The sequence below is a fragment of the Haematobia irritans genome, chromosome 2 (genome assembly GCF_050003625.1).
Source record: "Haematobia irritans isolate KBUSLIRL chromosome 2, ASM5000362v1, whole genome shotgun sequence".
In the NCBI taxonomy this organism is placed as follows: Eukaryota; Metazoa; Arthropoda; class Insecta; order Diptera; family Muscidae; genus Haematobia; species Haematobia irritans.
In genome coordinates this window covers 228912259-228928598 of record NC_134398.1, presented here as the reverse complement: position 1 = coordinate 228928598, position 16340 = coordinate 228912259, and the positions used below count along the sequence as shown (strand labels likewise).

General features: G+C 27.8%; 1 protein-coding gene across 18 annotated transcripts in view; it reads left to right on the top strand.

Moving 5' to 3' along the window:
* LOC142227275 (uncharacterized) overlaps positions 1 to 16340 on the top strand; it is a 75124-nt gene that overhangs the window by 11863 nt on the left and 46921 nt on the right. The window lies entirely within an intron of this gene.

The following is a 16340-nucleotide window of genomic DNA, read 5'->3' as shown; positions in this document are numbered from 1 at the left end:
TAAAATTTTGACGAAATTTTCTATAAAAATAAAATGTTGACAAAATTTTCTAAAGAAATAAAATTTTAACAAAAGTTTCTATACAAATAAAAATGTTAACAAAATTTTCTATAAAAATAAAATGTTGACAAATTTTTCTATAGAAATAACATTTTGACAAATATTTCTATAGGATTAAAATTTTGACTAAATTTTCTCTAGAAATAAAATATTGACAAAATTTTCTCTAGAAAAAAAATTTTGAGAAAATTTTCTCTAGAAATAAAATTTTGACAAAATTTTCTATAGAAATAAAATTTTGAAAAAAGAACTTTCTATAGAAAAAAAAATTTGACAAAATTTTCTAAAGAAATAAAATGTTGACAAAATTTTCTATAGAAATAACATTTTGACGAATATTTTTTTCTATATAAATAAAATTATGACAAAAGTTTCTATATAAAAAAAATTTTGACAAAATTTTCTATAATAATAAAATTTTGACAAAATTTTCTATAATAATAAAATTTTGACAAAATTTTCTATAGAAATAAAATTTTGACAAAATTTTCTAAAGAAATAAATTTTTAACAAAAGTTTCTATAGAAATAAATTTTTAACAAAAGTTTCTATAGAAGGGAGCCACCGTGGTGCAATGGTTAGCATGCCCGCCTTGCATACACAAGGTCGTGGGTTCGATTCCTGCTTCGACCGAACACCAAAAAGTTTTTCAGCGGTGGATTATCCCACCTCAGTAATGCTGGTGACATTTCTGAGGGTTTCAAAGCTTCTCTAAGTGGTTTCACTGCAATGTGGAACGCCGTTCGGACTCGGCTATAAAAAGGAGGTCCCTTGTCATTGAGCTTAACGTGGAATCGGGCAGCACTCAGTGATAAGAGAGAAGTTCACCAATGTGGTATCGCAATGGACTGAATAGTCTAAGTGAGCCTAATACATCGGGCTGCCACCTAACCTAACCTAACCTTCTATAGAAATAAAATTTTAACAAAATTTTCTATAAAAATAAAATGTTGACAAATTTTTCTATAGAAATAACATTTTGACAAATATTTTTTTTTTCTATATAAATAAAATATTGACAAAATTTTCTCTAGAAAAAAAATTTTGAGAAAATTTTCTCTAGAAATAAAATTTTGACAAAATTTTCTATAGAAATAAAATTTTGAAAAAAAAAAACTTTCTATAGAAATAAAATTTTGACAAAATTTTCTAAAGAAATAAAATTTTAACAAAAGTTTCTATACAAATAAAATTTTAACAAAACTTTCTATAGAAATAAAATGTTGACAAAATTTTCTATAGAAATAAAATTTTGACAAAAGTTTGTAGAAAATATAAATATTGATAAAATTTTATTGTCATAAATTTTGTAATAAAATTTTGAGAAAATTTTCTATAGAAATAAATATTGATATAAATTGCTTTAGGAATAAAATTTTGACAAAATTTTTTATAGAAAAATTTGTTTGGGAAACAACTTAAATAATCATATTTTTGTTGTAATTTAATTTATTCTGGCTAAATCTCTGAATAATATAGCTAAGCAGCTCACATAATATATACGCCTGGGCAACAAGAAATTACAAAATGAGAGTAATTGCGAAGCCAATGAAGCAGGAGCACTGGTTGCGCAGGCATGAAATAGGGCAATGTTTTTAATGAAACAACTCGGACAACATTTTTATCGCAATATTAAAAAAAAAAAATCCCTGAAATGTGTAAAGGAGTAATAAACTCGCCCATATAAATTTCTAATAAGTGATGTTTTCCACTTTCGATTTTGGACAACATGCAAATGTCTTCTAGAAGAAATTTTATGAACCAATAATCTCCCCATAAGATTCCTTCCTTCCTCGCATGTGTATTCTATCCACACTTAACCCCTGTTTCATTACTGAATTCATTTAGGTTGCAGGCCATTCATTACCATTCCAAATATGGAAAATCGATTTTGCAAAAATCTTTTCAAAGTTCTTTGTGACCTCGTGTCATTTTACCTTCATCATCTCCACAAAAGTGATTGCATTTCATAGATTGTGCAAAATTACTTCCATTGGCCTCTTAGCATTCACACTTTCCTACTTTTAATGGACTTCAATCACAATCACAAATGTTCCAAATTATTGTTGTGAATTTTCTTTTTGACAATTTTCCAAAAAAAAAACCAAGCAAAAAAATCTTTGTCGTACTGGTAATCCATGAGATGGTCTTCTGTGTCTGTCTATCTATCTCTGTATCTTACATATCGCTATGATGTTGGCATTTGGTTTGGCCATGCCGAAATAACACCAAAACAGACGTCAATATTGAGAACAACAACAACAACGAGGAATAAGAAAGAAAAAAAGGCCAAAAGGAAAATTACCCAAAATAACAACGACAATAACCAAAGTAGCCCCCCTAGTTCCCCCCCAGTGACCAGCAGAAGTATAAAAACCTAAGGCCCAGAGTAGCATTGAAATTACCCAGTGAATGAAATTCAATTTATGTGGAAACATATAAAATGATATATTTTTTACTGTTTGGTAGATTGGTAGAATTCTTAATGTTTTGGTAGATTTTGCAAAATATTCCTCTTCAACTAAGAGTAATAAAATTTTGTCAAAATTTTCTAAAGAAATAAAATGTTGACAAAATTTTCTAAAGAAATAAAATTTTAACAAAATTTTCTACAGAAATAAAATTATGACACAGTTTTCTATAGAAGTAAAATTTTCTGTAGAAATAAAATTTTGACAAAATTTTCTAATGAAATAAAATTAAAAAAAAAATCTATAGAAATACAATTTTGACAAAATTTTCTATTGAAATAAAATTTTGACAAAATTTTCTAATGAAATAAAATTTTGAAAAAATTTTCTAAAGAAATAAAATGTTGACAAAATTTTCTACAGCATTAAAATTTTGACACAGTTTTCTATAGAAATAAAATTTTGACAAAATGTTCTATAGAAATAAAATTTTGACACAGTTTTCTATAGAAGTAAAATTTTGACACAGTTTTCTATAGAAGTAAAATTTTGACTAAATTTTCTAATGAAATAAAATTAAAAAAAAATTCTATAAAAATACAATTTTGACAAAATTTTCTATTGAAATAAAATTTTGACAAAATTTTCTAATGAAATAAAATTGTGAAAACATTTTCTAAAGAAATAAAATGTAGACAAAATTTTCTATAGAAATAAAATTTTGACACAGTTTTCTATAGAAATAAAATTTTGACAAAATGTTCTATATAAATAAAATTTTGTAAAAACTTTTCAATAGAAATAAAATAAAAAATGGTTATTCGATTAATCGGATTTTCGTAAAAAAGACGAGAAATCGAAGTATATATTGTAGATTTTCAAAAATTCAACTTTTCGACGTTTTATATTTACCACAAAAATCTCGAATTTCCTACTTTTTCGCACAAAATCAATCAATGGGCTGTTAAAGTCGCTCAAATTCAACGTTTAACGCCGTAAATATCTTAAAGCAGACTTTGAAGTATAAAATAAGATTTACTCTCGTGGTAGAGTGTTTATCACTCCCTAGCATGAGCGAAAATATTTCACTCTCTAACATGAGAGAAAATCTTATTTTATACTTCAAAGTCGACTTTTTGATGTTTACGTCGTTAAAAATTAAAAGGAGGGCTTTAAGAGAGAGAGAGAGAGAGAGTGATGTGCAAAGGCAATCTCATTGTTTCTGACTGGGAGCATAGACTATAGACTTTAGATAGATGATACACTATTCTCTTTAAAAACAATGTGTCAGTTCCAAAAATTAATTTTCTGACATTTCGTTTTGATTTTTTCGTAAAGAGTCGGTCCCAAACATTAATTTTCGTGCATTTGCTTTTGTGTTGATCGTAAAGAGCAATGCTGCTCAAAATTAAATTTCGTATTTTCGCGGTTTTGGTCACAATTTTTTGTTCAAATATGAACTTTTAATATATTAATTTATTTATAAATCCTCTGGTACATCATAAACGTTCTAATTTTGCGTAAAATTGGCAAACTACAGAAAGGAAAACGAAAGAGATTGTAAGCGTGCTCTTATTTTTCTCGTTTATTCTTAATCTTCGGAACTGTCAAAAATAATCTTCGGAACTGTCATCTATCTAAAGTCTATAGTCTATGACTGGGAGCAATATTAAACTTCAAATAAATAAATAAAGAGAGAGAGACCGAAAGAGAAATTACATATTAATCTTTTCAGACAGACTCAACAAGAGAGTGGGTAGCACTAGACTTTTTCCAAATTTAAGAAAGGTTAAAAGTCACAATTTTATAACCAGAAGATTCATTTTTTCAAAATTAAGAATATTAACAGAAATATTGCTAATAAATTTTTTAAAGTCACAGTTTTGGTAGACTTCTTAATGCCGTCTAAAATCTCTTTGCTGGGATCAAACGATGGCTAGTGGTGGATGGATGCATAGATATTTGGATGCTGTGCAACATTTGATTATTCTGTTCTGCTGTGTTATGTTCTGGCTCTTTTTTTTTGCAATGATGGCCACTACTAGAAGAGCATTTTGAAATTTTTGTTGTTTTCCTTCATGATTCTTTTTTGGATTTGAAGCGCACACATAGCCGAAAACAAAACAAAAATCTCTAACAAAAAATTGTTTTTTTTATTGCTGGTCTTCTTCTTTTTGGATCAATGCCAAATGGAATGTTTGAACAGAAACTACTGGTGGGCAATGGTAGCAAGGGGTAGGTAGGTAGGAACAGGGGGTAGGTAGGTAGGAACCATCGGCAATACCAACAATAACATTAGTTTCATTGGTTTTGAGCATACATAGCAAGTGTTGTAGTCTTTTGGCGTTCTTGTACTATAGCTATAGTCCCACCGAAAAGAAGGAAATTGTTATGGGCAGTCGCCATCGCCCAATGTTCTCTAGATGACCACTGACCAAACAAAAAAACCATACCAAGCTAAGCTATCTGGCTGATTTGTGTGTTTTGGGTAACACAAATTTAGAGCATAAATTGCGTAGATAGCCAAATGTCTGGCATGTTATGGCGTTTATGATCAGGTGGTATTGGTCAAAATATGGTCATATATTTCAAAAGGAGGTGTTTGCTGAGCAAATCACATAATCATAAACTTATAAGAACATCATTTAACTACTCAAAAAAAGAAGAAGATTCGAAAGAAGATATTCAGGGATCTAAAATTTTAAAAAAGAATTAATTATTTTTTTTTTGCAAATAAACAAAATTTCCTAGATGAATTTAAAATAATATATATTTGTCCAGATTTATTGGCTTAGACCGACTAACTCCAACGGCAACTACAGTCCGCAAGATGGCTGCATTTGGCTTTCTTCGGGGTGTGGCTTCAAAGCGTGCCTTCAAAAAAGTAATGCTAAATTAATTTTTCGATTTTCGATGTAATGTCACATTCTTATATATAAAACATTTTGTCATGAAATATTTTTTGCCACAATAATTTTTGTTTTCTCCCTAAAAATCTATATGTTTTATAGCCACAAACAAGATTTATTAGCAAGATCAAATTTCAAATATTTTATAGGAAAATTCTGCATTATAGCAATGTAATAACATTTATTTCTTTTATTTCTTTTCTATTTACTTCACCTCTGGCAAAAAATCCCCATATTTTTAAGAACTATAAAAGATGCAATATTTTTCTTAGAATTAAAAAATAAAACAAATGTTAATAATCTGTGGTCGCTCATTAAAAATCTCCATTATAACATACATCATATCATATATACGTTGGTGTGTTAAGCTTGGTCCCTACCCTCCCAGACTCGCTTTATCGGAAGGTTATAAAAAATGACATTTATCGCTTCAGAATTCTATTGTGGAGGTTTGTGTTTTTTTTCTTCTTTCTTCCTTTTCTGCAATGGGCGATTATTTTAGCATGACCACCATCTCTACCACAGCAATGGAAAACCAAAGAACCACAATACTCGTTCTTATACCATCACCAACAACCAGACCATCGATGACAAAGAGGTAAAACCTTTAGAGCACAGTAGTGCTAGCTACTGCATCTATGAATGATGCCAATGACTGGGGTTATGATCACAGTTGCCACTCGTGCAAAAAATAATCTATCAAAATTTTTAGAAAATTCAATCAAAAATCTACCAAATTTAAAAAATGTTGTTTTGCAGTTTTTGATCAAATTTTTGTGGTTAGTGAAATAATATATTTTTTAGAATTAAATGTTTTATCATGTTATTTTATTTTCTGTTATGGTATTTTTAACGATTTTAGGGAAAGTTACTACTTCGACAAAAAAGGAAAACTTACTCACAAATGGACGTATTTATTGCCAAAATTTTATTTCTGTAGAAAATTGTGGCAAAATTTTATTTCTATAGAAAATTGTGTCATAATTTTATTTCTATAAACAAAAATGTCAAAATTCTTTTTCTATAAAAAGTTTTGTCAAAATTTTATTTCTGTAGAAAATTGTGTCAAAATTTTATTTCTATAGAAAATTTTGTAAAATTTTTATTTCTATTAAAAATTTTGTCAAAATTTTATTTTTATAGACAATTTTGTCAAAATTTTATTTCTAAAGAAAATTTTGTCACATTTTTATTTCTATAGAAAATTTTGTCAAATTTTTATTTCTGTAGAAAATTTTGTCAAAATTTTATTTCTATAGAAAATGTTGTCAAATTTTTATTTCTATAGAAAATTTTGTCACATTTTTATTTCTATAGAAAATTTTGTCAAAATTTTATTTCTATAAAAAATTTTGTCAAAATTTTTATTTCTATAGAAAATTTTGTCAAATTTTTATTTCTATAGAAAATTTTGTCAAAATTTTATTTCTATAAAAAATTTTGTAAAATTTTTATTTCTATAAAAAATTTTGTAAAATTTTTATTTCTATAGAAAATTTTGTCAAAATTTTATTTCTATAGAAAATTTTGTCAAATTTTTATTTCTATAGAAAATTTTGTCAAAATTTTATTTCTATAAAAAATTTTGTAAAATTTTTATTTCTATAGAAAATTTTGTCAAATTTTTATTTCTATAGAAAATTTTGTCAAAATTTTATTTCAATAAAAATTTTGTCAAAATTTTATTTCTATAAAAAGTTTTGTCAAATTTTTATTTCTATAAAAAGTTTTGTCAAATGTTTATTTCTATAGAAAATTTTGTACAAATTGTATTTCTGTAGAAAATTGTGTCAAAATTTTATTTCTGTAGAAAATTGTATCAAAATTTTATTTCTATACAAAATTTTGTCAAAATTTTATTTTTATAGAAAATTTTGTCAAATTTTTTTTTCTATAGAACATTTTGTCAAGATGTTATTTCTATTGATTTTTTTTTTCAAAATTTTATTTCTCTAGAAAATTTTGTACAAATTTTATTTCTGTAGAAAATTGTGTCAAAGTTTTATTTCTGTAGAAAATTGTGTCAAAATTTTATTTCTATAAAAAATTTTGTCAAAATGTTAGTTTTATAGAACATTTTGTCAAAATTTTATTTCTATAGAAAATTTTGTAAAATTTTTGTCAAATTTTTATTTCTGTAGAAAATTGTGTCAAAATTTTATTTCTATAAAAAATTTTGTCAAAATTTAATTTCTATAGAAAATTTTATCAAATTTTTATTTCTGTAGAAAATTTTGTCAAAATTTTATTTCAATAAAAAATTTTGTCAAAATTTTATTTCTATAAAAGTTTTGTCAAAATTTCATTTCTATAAACAATTTTGTCAAAATTTTATTTCTATAGAAAATTGTGTCAAAATTTTATTTCTATAAAAAATTTTGTCAGCATTTTAGTTTTATACAAAATTTTGTCAAAATTTTATTTCTATAGAAAATTTTGTCAAAATTTTATTTTAATAAAAAATTTTGTAAAATTTTTATTTCTATAAAAATTTTTGTCAAAGGTTTATTTCTATAAACAATTTTGTCTAAATTTTATTTCTATTGAAAATTTTGTAAAAATTTTATTTCTAAAGAAAATTTTGTAAAAATTTTATTTCTATAGAAAATTTTGTCAATATTTTATTTCTATAGAAAATTTTGTCAAAGACAAAAATCATGTCTATAGACATTTTTTCAAAATTTTATTTGTATTGTAATTTTTTTCAAAATTTTATTTCTATAGAAAATTTTTTCAAAATTTTATTTCTATAGAAAATTTTTTCAAAATATTATTTCTATAGAAATTTTTTTCAAAATTGTATTTGTATGGAAATCTTTTTCAAAATTGTATTTCTATGCACATTTTTTCAACATTTTATTTCTGTCAAATTTTTATTTCTATAAAAAGAGAGTTACTTCAATTTTATATAGAAATAAAATTCTAGTAACTCTTAGTTAGCTAAAGAGTAATATTTTGGAAATCTACCAATTCTACCAATCTACCAAACAGTAAAAAAACTACCATTTTTGGCAGAAGTCTACCAACTGTGGTAACCATGGTTATAATGGTCTTCTGTCAGCGAGGTAGTTGAATATGTAGCGATAGTGGAAGTTTTTCGAGGGGTGAGGCATTAGGATTCCTAAAGGATGTAGTGATTGTTGTTATTACTATTGCCCACCATTGGTCACTATGATCAAAATTTAGCTCAATTATAACCAACTCATAATGTCAAAACTATGTTAAAATATAAACTTATTATGGTATAATGAAAACAATAATCCCCCTATACAAAAAGTAAAGTAAACTTTAAACCTATTTTTCCAATATAAATTGCTTCGACAAACTGTCAATAAATTGTTTTGAATATGGACACAATTGTTCACACTTTATTATATGATAATAAAACTTAAATGTAATTAAATTTGGCATAATTTAATAGCATTTCCTTAATCTTCTTTATAAATAAAGGTCAAATAATAATTAATTATAATAATTAATTAATTAATTATATATACATATGGATGTTAATTAATTGTGTCAGCCTTACAACGAAAATAAAAGTATAATTTAATTTCTTATATTTATATATAATTTTTTTTACATTTAATTACTAGAATGATATTAGTGAAATTAAATTAAAATAAATTAATTTTAGATTTTATTTAATTAAAAAAATTACATTTCATTTCTTTAATTTAAAATTAACCAATTTCTTTTAGTTTAATTTAATTTCTGTGTTCCTTCCTTTGCTCTATGGTAATTTACTCACATCAACCTAGTACATAACAATAATCATCTAACACCATACGTACGTAAATCGCTATGACTATGACGATACAGTCTTTTTCTCTTTCGAGGTGGCGTTTCTTAAGTTTAATTAACGAAAAATTGTTGCCTCGTGCCATTGTCAATGATGGTTGTTGTGTGTGATCTCCTCAATGCGTTTCTCATAAAACAATTTGTTTCCATTTTCCAATGATTGCGTTTTCGTCTCTACAGCCGTTGTTCTTGGGATTCAATGTTCTTCACTTCACAGCCTTATGAATCTCTCATAGTGAGCGAGCGAACGTTGTGTATGTTTGTAGTCTTGTGTACCTGTTGTGCGTTTGCTTGCTGTTAAGTTTACAGAAGCACACCCCATGTGTCTTCGGATTTTTTTTGAGCGATACGACTGTATGATTACATATTAGAGTATGTGTGTGTATGTGCTTTTTGAGGCCAAGGTAGCCTGTGTTGAGTGACATTCGTGTTGTTATCTATTTTTGTGTGAGTGTGTGTGTGGTGAAAAAGTCGGCCTTTTTTCATTTCATTATGGATGAGTGTCTGCTGTTGTTGGTTGGGGGGGCTAATGTTGGTATGCCACAGGTAGGGACATGCTAATACACCCCCACACCTACAGCCCCTTTATTCAATTACTTGCTTAGCAAGCCATAAAGTTCAAAGGAAAGGGCGTGTCCACCTTTAGTTTTTATTTGTTTTCTTGCTTATGCTAATAAAATTTGTCACCGAAACATTCTTACGCATCTTGGGGTTTTTGTTTCTAGCTTATGATGCGTCTTGCCTTTGCCATTGTAGCTATGACTCTTTTATGTATTTGCGTATGGTTTTTGCTTATTTTGGATTTCAATGGATTTGATATGGCTCATTAAATACACTCGTGTTTTTTTATCTTTTTTTGTATTTGTTGAATAGTGGTTCAATGGTGCTTTTAAAAATTACCACAAAATGTCTAAAAATAGCATGTAGAAATGTTACAATTTAACACCATTATTGTGGCTGATGAAGTACGAAGTCTTATTTATAAGAGAGCATATTAATCATCGAGCCATGGCTCAAATTTTCATTTTCATACCTATGGTATTTATTTATTCATCTGCACCATGATGCTTCCAAATACCATTCTTGTCGTTCTCCCCGAATCCTCTTGTACATTGCCTCTCGCTTTTATTTTTCTTTAGGATTCAGACCAACTCTTTACTCCAGATATCTCGTTGAATTCTATTGATATTTTATAGCATTATCCCAGTCGTCCATTAGAGGAGAGAATATTACTGATGGAAGTGCTAGACAAATAGTAATTATAGCAAGTTACAGTCAATGTGTTCTACTCCACAACTGTACTACTCCTAATCTTTGAGCTGTGTCCTACACTCTGCAATACTTCCTTTGAAACTCCAAAATACCTAAACACTATCGTCGATACACGAGTCTCTAGAAAAACTTTTTACAGCATGTCGTCTAACTAACACCAAACAACAAAGAAGCAGGCAGAGAAACGAGGACCCTTGTCATTGAGCTGAACATAAAATCGTGCAGCACTCAGTGATAAGAGAGAAGATCAGCACAGTGGTATCACAATGGACTGAATATTCTAAGTGAGCCTGAAATATCGGGCTGCCAATGCGCTTAACATAATCTAACAACAAAGACACAAGTTTCTTACTCTCTTCAGCTTCTAATATACGCCACCTCTCACTTGCTCACATCACCATATTCAACCAACTCATGATGGTGATGGTATAGAATATAAAAATGTACATATGCTCTCTTACCCTCTTCAGCTTCTAAATTTCTCTACGTCTCTTTTACAACTTAAGAATGATGGTGATGGTATAAATAGAATATAAAAATTTAGGTATGCTCTCTTACTCTCTTCAAATTCTAAGCTTCTCTACCTCCCGCTTGCTCATATCACCAACTTAATACAATAAATGGCGAATTTAATACAAACGTTTTTAATGACATTTTTACCAAATTCAAAAATTCGAAATAACTATATTAATTAAAAAATAATCAATACCAACTTCATAACAATCAAATTCTATATTTGGCAATAAATTTGAGTTTCTTCGGCTCTTGAAAGTCTAATCAAAATTTTTGTATCAATTAAACTTAATACTGTTCAAAATAAAAAAAGCACCAAAAGCACTAAATGAAAATGCCAGAAAGCACCAAGTTGGTGCTTTATTTGAAAAGGCACCAAAAAGGCAATTTGGTGCTTTTAAGAAATCAAAAAGCACTAAATTTGGTGCTAAAAGCACCAAATTGGCAACACTGGGTGTAATACTTGATATAGATCAGATCTATGTGGCAAATACCTGAGGGTAATATGATAAATTTACAGGAACAGTTTGGCATGAGTTTTCGTTTTTGTTCGGGCCATTCATGGGGAATAATACTTTTAGTTGAATTAGTTTCAATAGAGATACATGTCGTGATATGTCTTATAAGAAATCTTGTACAGGCCTCTCTCCCTCCCTCTCTTGCTCTCCCACACTATTACATTTAGATGACAGTAGACCAAAATGAGTGAATAAAAATTACCTTCTTTAGAATTTAAATTAAAAGAAATTATAACGACATTATTTAATTGTATTTTTTGTCTATATTTCATTTTATAACGCTCTAAATAAAAAATAATAAAGCGGAAGCTTTATAAGATGTCTTGTGTCTAGACTGCTTCATTGGATTTATTTTTTCTCATTATTATTTTTTTTGTATACTTTATTCTCTCCTCTCTTGTTTAGCAAATATGAATCTTGAACAAATCTCATTCACCATTCTCCACGGCAGCATTGTTTCTTTGGGTTTGTAAAACAAAAACAAATAAATTCTCTGGTTTTTTTGTATAAAGGCAATTACCCACTATACGTAATAGCAAAAATGTAAGAGCAAAATAGCTTGTAAAATGGTGAAATGACTTAATAATAAAAGTTATTTGCAAACAATAAATATTTATTAGATGTATTTTTTCCGTTTTACTAAGCCTATTGCAAAATGATGGTCATTACAACTTGGAGAACTTATAATGAAAATAAAGATATTGAAATCAGTTTTCTTATATTCTACGAATGGAATTATAAAAATATTTGTTACATATATTGTTTTGCATTTGACCCCAGTAAAATGCAAATTTATATTCTTTTTCTCCATGGTAAATTGATGACCATTAGAATTATTAAGGCCGTCATCTTCATTATCATCATCATCGTTGATGTCGACGTAGCCGAGGCAAAACCAAACTCTTGTGGTTACAAACAACCAATTGAAATTGGTCATAAAGTCTTATGGAATTTATTTTTAAATTGAACAATGAATAAAACAGACTGCAAAAGAACAAGAAGACCAAAGTTCTTTGCTATGGATAAATGAATAATAAACAAATGAAAAAGAAGATAAGAAATTAAAATAGATAAACCACCCACCAAGCATAGCCAAGATGCAAAAAAAAAAACGGAGAAAACCATGTCGAACAATGGTTTTCCAAGAATAATGAAATCATCACTCGAAAGAATTTCTTTTGTAAAGATCCACTTCATTAGGTGGCATTTAACATGGCCATTCCATTGATTTTGAATTTACAATGACAACAAAAACCACCCATCTCTTTTATTTCCTATTCACTTTAATCCTCTGTACAAGAAAACATCTTTAAGTATAAAAAAATATCCCTCTAAATAACCATTCAAGCTTCTCCGATTACCTCCTTTCTCTCTCCACTAATATGATCTAACGGTCCAACAAAACAAATCTAAACTAAATAGGGGGAAAAGTACAAGAAAAGAAGATTCAAAAAGAGAGCAATGACTGACGAAGGATAATAGCCAAAGCATGTTGTTATATTAAACGGCATAAAACATTAGGGATGCCATTAGAGATTCTTGAACTGAATGAAAAAAACTGTAACATTTCAGCCTTATGAAAATTTAACTTCAAATCTCAATAGAAATGTTTGTAACGAAATGAAACATGAATATGAGATTCCCAAATTATAAAAATTTATGGCATCAGCATATTACACTTGATAATGTAATGCCCAATTTGAATCCCTAATCACAAAATGCCTTTATGTAACACCAGCTAAAATAGCAACAACTACAAAAACAATAAAAGAAAATTCTTCATCACCCCCACACACCAACTACTACTTCCACTACTCACTCATTCCACCAACAACAAAAAGCATGAGCAGCTTAAAATTGAATGAAAAGCAACTAACAACAATCATGTTGATGGTTGCTTGTCTTTTTTCGCTCCCCCCGACGCCTCTCCTTGTTACACCATACGTCAACATATCTCTAGGGCTTCTTTCTCTTAGAAAACAAAAGCGCAAAAGAAAAAATGCCAGCTAAGAAGGTAACACAAATTGTGTATTTGTTATGTAGCCAGGATAATGATGCTATGGTGAATAGTTGAGAGTGTGTATGTGTGTGTGTGTAGGAATGTGCGTTCTAGTTCGTTTAGGTCTTTTTGTTATTCTCATCATACCTGTCATTGTATTAAGAGATTTTCAAGTATTTTTCCTTATAGCAAAGTAAAGTGTTAAGAATCCTTCTTAGCTATTCGCCAATGCAGGCCCTCATGTACACACACACAAACCACCATTATATTTATAATATCTCCTAATGCTAAGTATACTTCTAGGGTTTCCTTGTGTGTTGGTGTGTGTGTGTGTGGCACATATTCTGCACGGCATTGTAATACTAATGACAATGTTGTGTTATATGTCATTTGCAATCATCTTTGACGAGTTTTTATTTTCCACCATTTCCTCTATACCACTGTAGGCGAGGAAGTGAAGTAAGGTTGACAGATTTGCATTTGTATGTGTGCTCTTAATAATTATGGAAGCTTTTATAAATGAAGTCAACATAAATAAGAATAAAAGTTACAATAAAAAAAAATACACAAATAATTACATTTTGCAAAAAACGTTAGGGCTTGTTAGAAAATAAATTATAATAAATAAAAATAATATTTTTATTACATTAATAAAAAAATAATAGTTGTATTATATTAAAAAAAAACACACACTCAAAAAAAAATTCATAATACGAGTACATGTAATAAAAATTTATAATATAATAAATCAAATTAATTAAATCTAATAAGGCTACGTGTACATGTTAGCATGTCAGCCCGCCTTCCATAAACATTTCGATCAAACGCCAAAAAGGTTTCCAGCGTTGGATTATTCCTTCTCACCCAGCAAAAAAATTTGGAAGTTCTTCCAAAGGCACAACTTAAAAAGCACTTCCAGAAGATGCACTCCAAATGATGTTCTTTATTTTAACTATCCACGAAGTTCTTTTAATTCAATTTTTTATAACATACTTTTTTCATATTTTTAATGGGTAATTTCAACTTTTTTTGTTTCAAATAGGTTAAAAACAGAATAAGAAGTGATAAAATGGTACAAATTATTTAAATTTGGTCGAAAAAAATGCTAAATCCAATCTGAAAAATTGTGCATTTTTTTATAATATTTGAAGTCAAACGTTTCCGAGAAGCGTTAGAATCCATTAACAATTATAAAAAATATTTATTTGACAAAATATCGCAGAAATTTTTAATTTACATCCAAAATATTGAATTCGGATCACACCTAAAGAAGTGATGCAAACTCAGTGCAACGGCTGTTGAAATGGAGGACTTCCGTCTTATGACAAGCCCATGTTAAATTCATCGCTTCTGCGTCAATTTTGCACCACTTCCGGATCCCAAAAAAAACATGTTCATTACTTTTTTAGCGACGGTTTTTTTGCTGGGCAGTAATATCGGTGATATTTCTGAGAGTTTCAAAGGTTTCACTACAAAGTTTAACTCTGTTCGGAATCGGCTATAAAAACGAGGCCCCTTGTCATTGAGTCAAACATAGAATCGGGCAACCCTCAATGATAAGAGAGAAGTTCGCACTGGACTGAATAGTGTAAGTGAGCCCGAGATTTCGGGCCGCCACTATACCAAACCTAACATAACCTATTTTATTTAATTTTTTATTTATTTTTTTTTTAATAAATTAATGTAAATTAAAATAAGTTACATTTTGTGAATTGAGTTGAATTTAAATTAATGTAATTACATTACATACATTTCAATTAATTAAAATAAAAAAAGGTTTTTGTATTTTTTTAAATAAATAGTTAATTAAATGAATCAATTTCGAATGCTTGTTAGTAAAAGTCATTTAAATAACTTAAATAACTCTAAATATATCCTAACATTTAAGGCTAAATTTCCTATATGTACTTTTATTATATTATTTTTAAATCTAATAAAATCTGGTTTTCAATGATAAGGCGTATACGCAACCATGTTTATTTGTTTCAAATAATAACGTATACGTTTTGAGAGTCATATAATTAAAATAACGTATACGCTCCTTGGTACAGTTTATATCTTATTCTTCAGACATCATATTTAAAGTATGGTTAATAGAAATAAAATAAACCAAAAGTTCACTTCAATTGAAAAATATATACAATTTTATTTTTACCTTAATTTTTGTCGTTTAATATAAATTCATATCATCAAATTCAAATTCAATTAATTTAAGTTCAATTTAATATAATTTCGTAAATTTCCTATATGTACTTTTATTATTTTTAAATCTAATAAAATCTGGTTTTCAATGATAAGGCGTATACGCAACCATGTTTATTTGTTTAAAATAATAACGTATACGCCTTGAGAGTCATATAATTAAAATAACGTATGCGCTCCTTGGTACAGTTTATATCTTATTCTTCAGACATCATATTAATACAAATAAAATAAACCAACATTTCACTTCAATTGAAAAATACATAAAATTTTATTTTTACCTTAATTTTTGTCGTTTAATATAAATTCATACCATCACATTCAATTAATTTAAGTTCAATTTAATATAATGTATACCTAATTTAATCATATTTATTTGATTTCACATAACGTATACGCTACGATGGTCATTTAAAATTAAAATTATGTATTCGTCATAGAGCCTTTAATTAATATAACTTATACGCTTCTTACTTTGTCTACTAATAAATAATTTTAGAATTAGCAAGTAATAATAAAATTCGAAATTATATTCGAAATCAATTAAATTGCAATATTATATATTATGATTTCTCCTATTAGCGAACATTTTTTTTGGTGTATAAATATCCTTTGAATTGTAAATATGTCGAATTTTAAATGGTTTAACGACTTA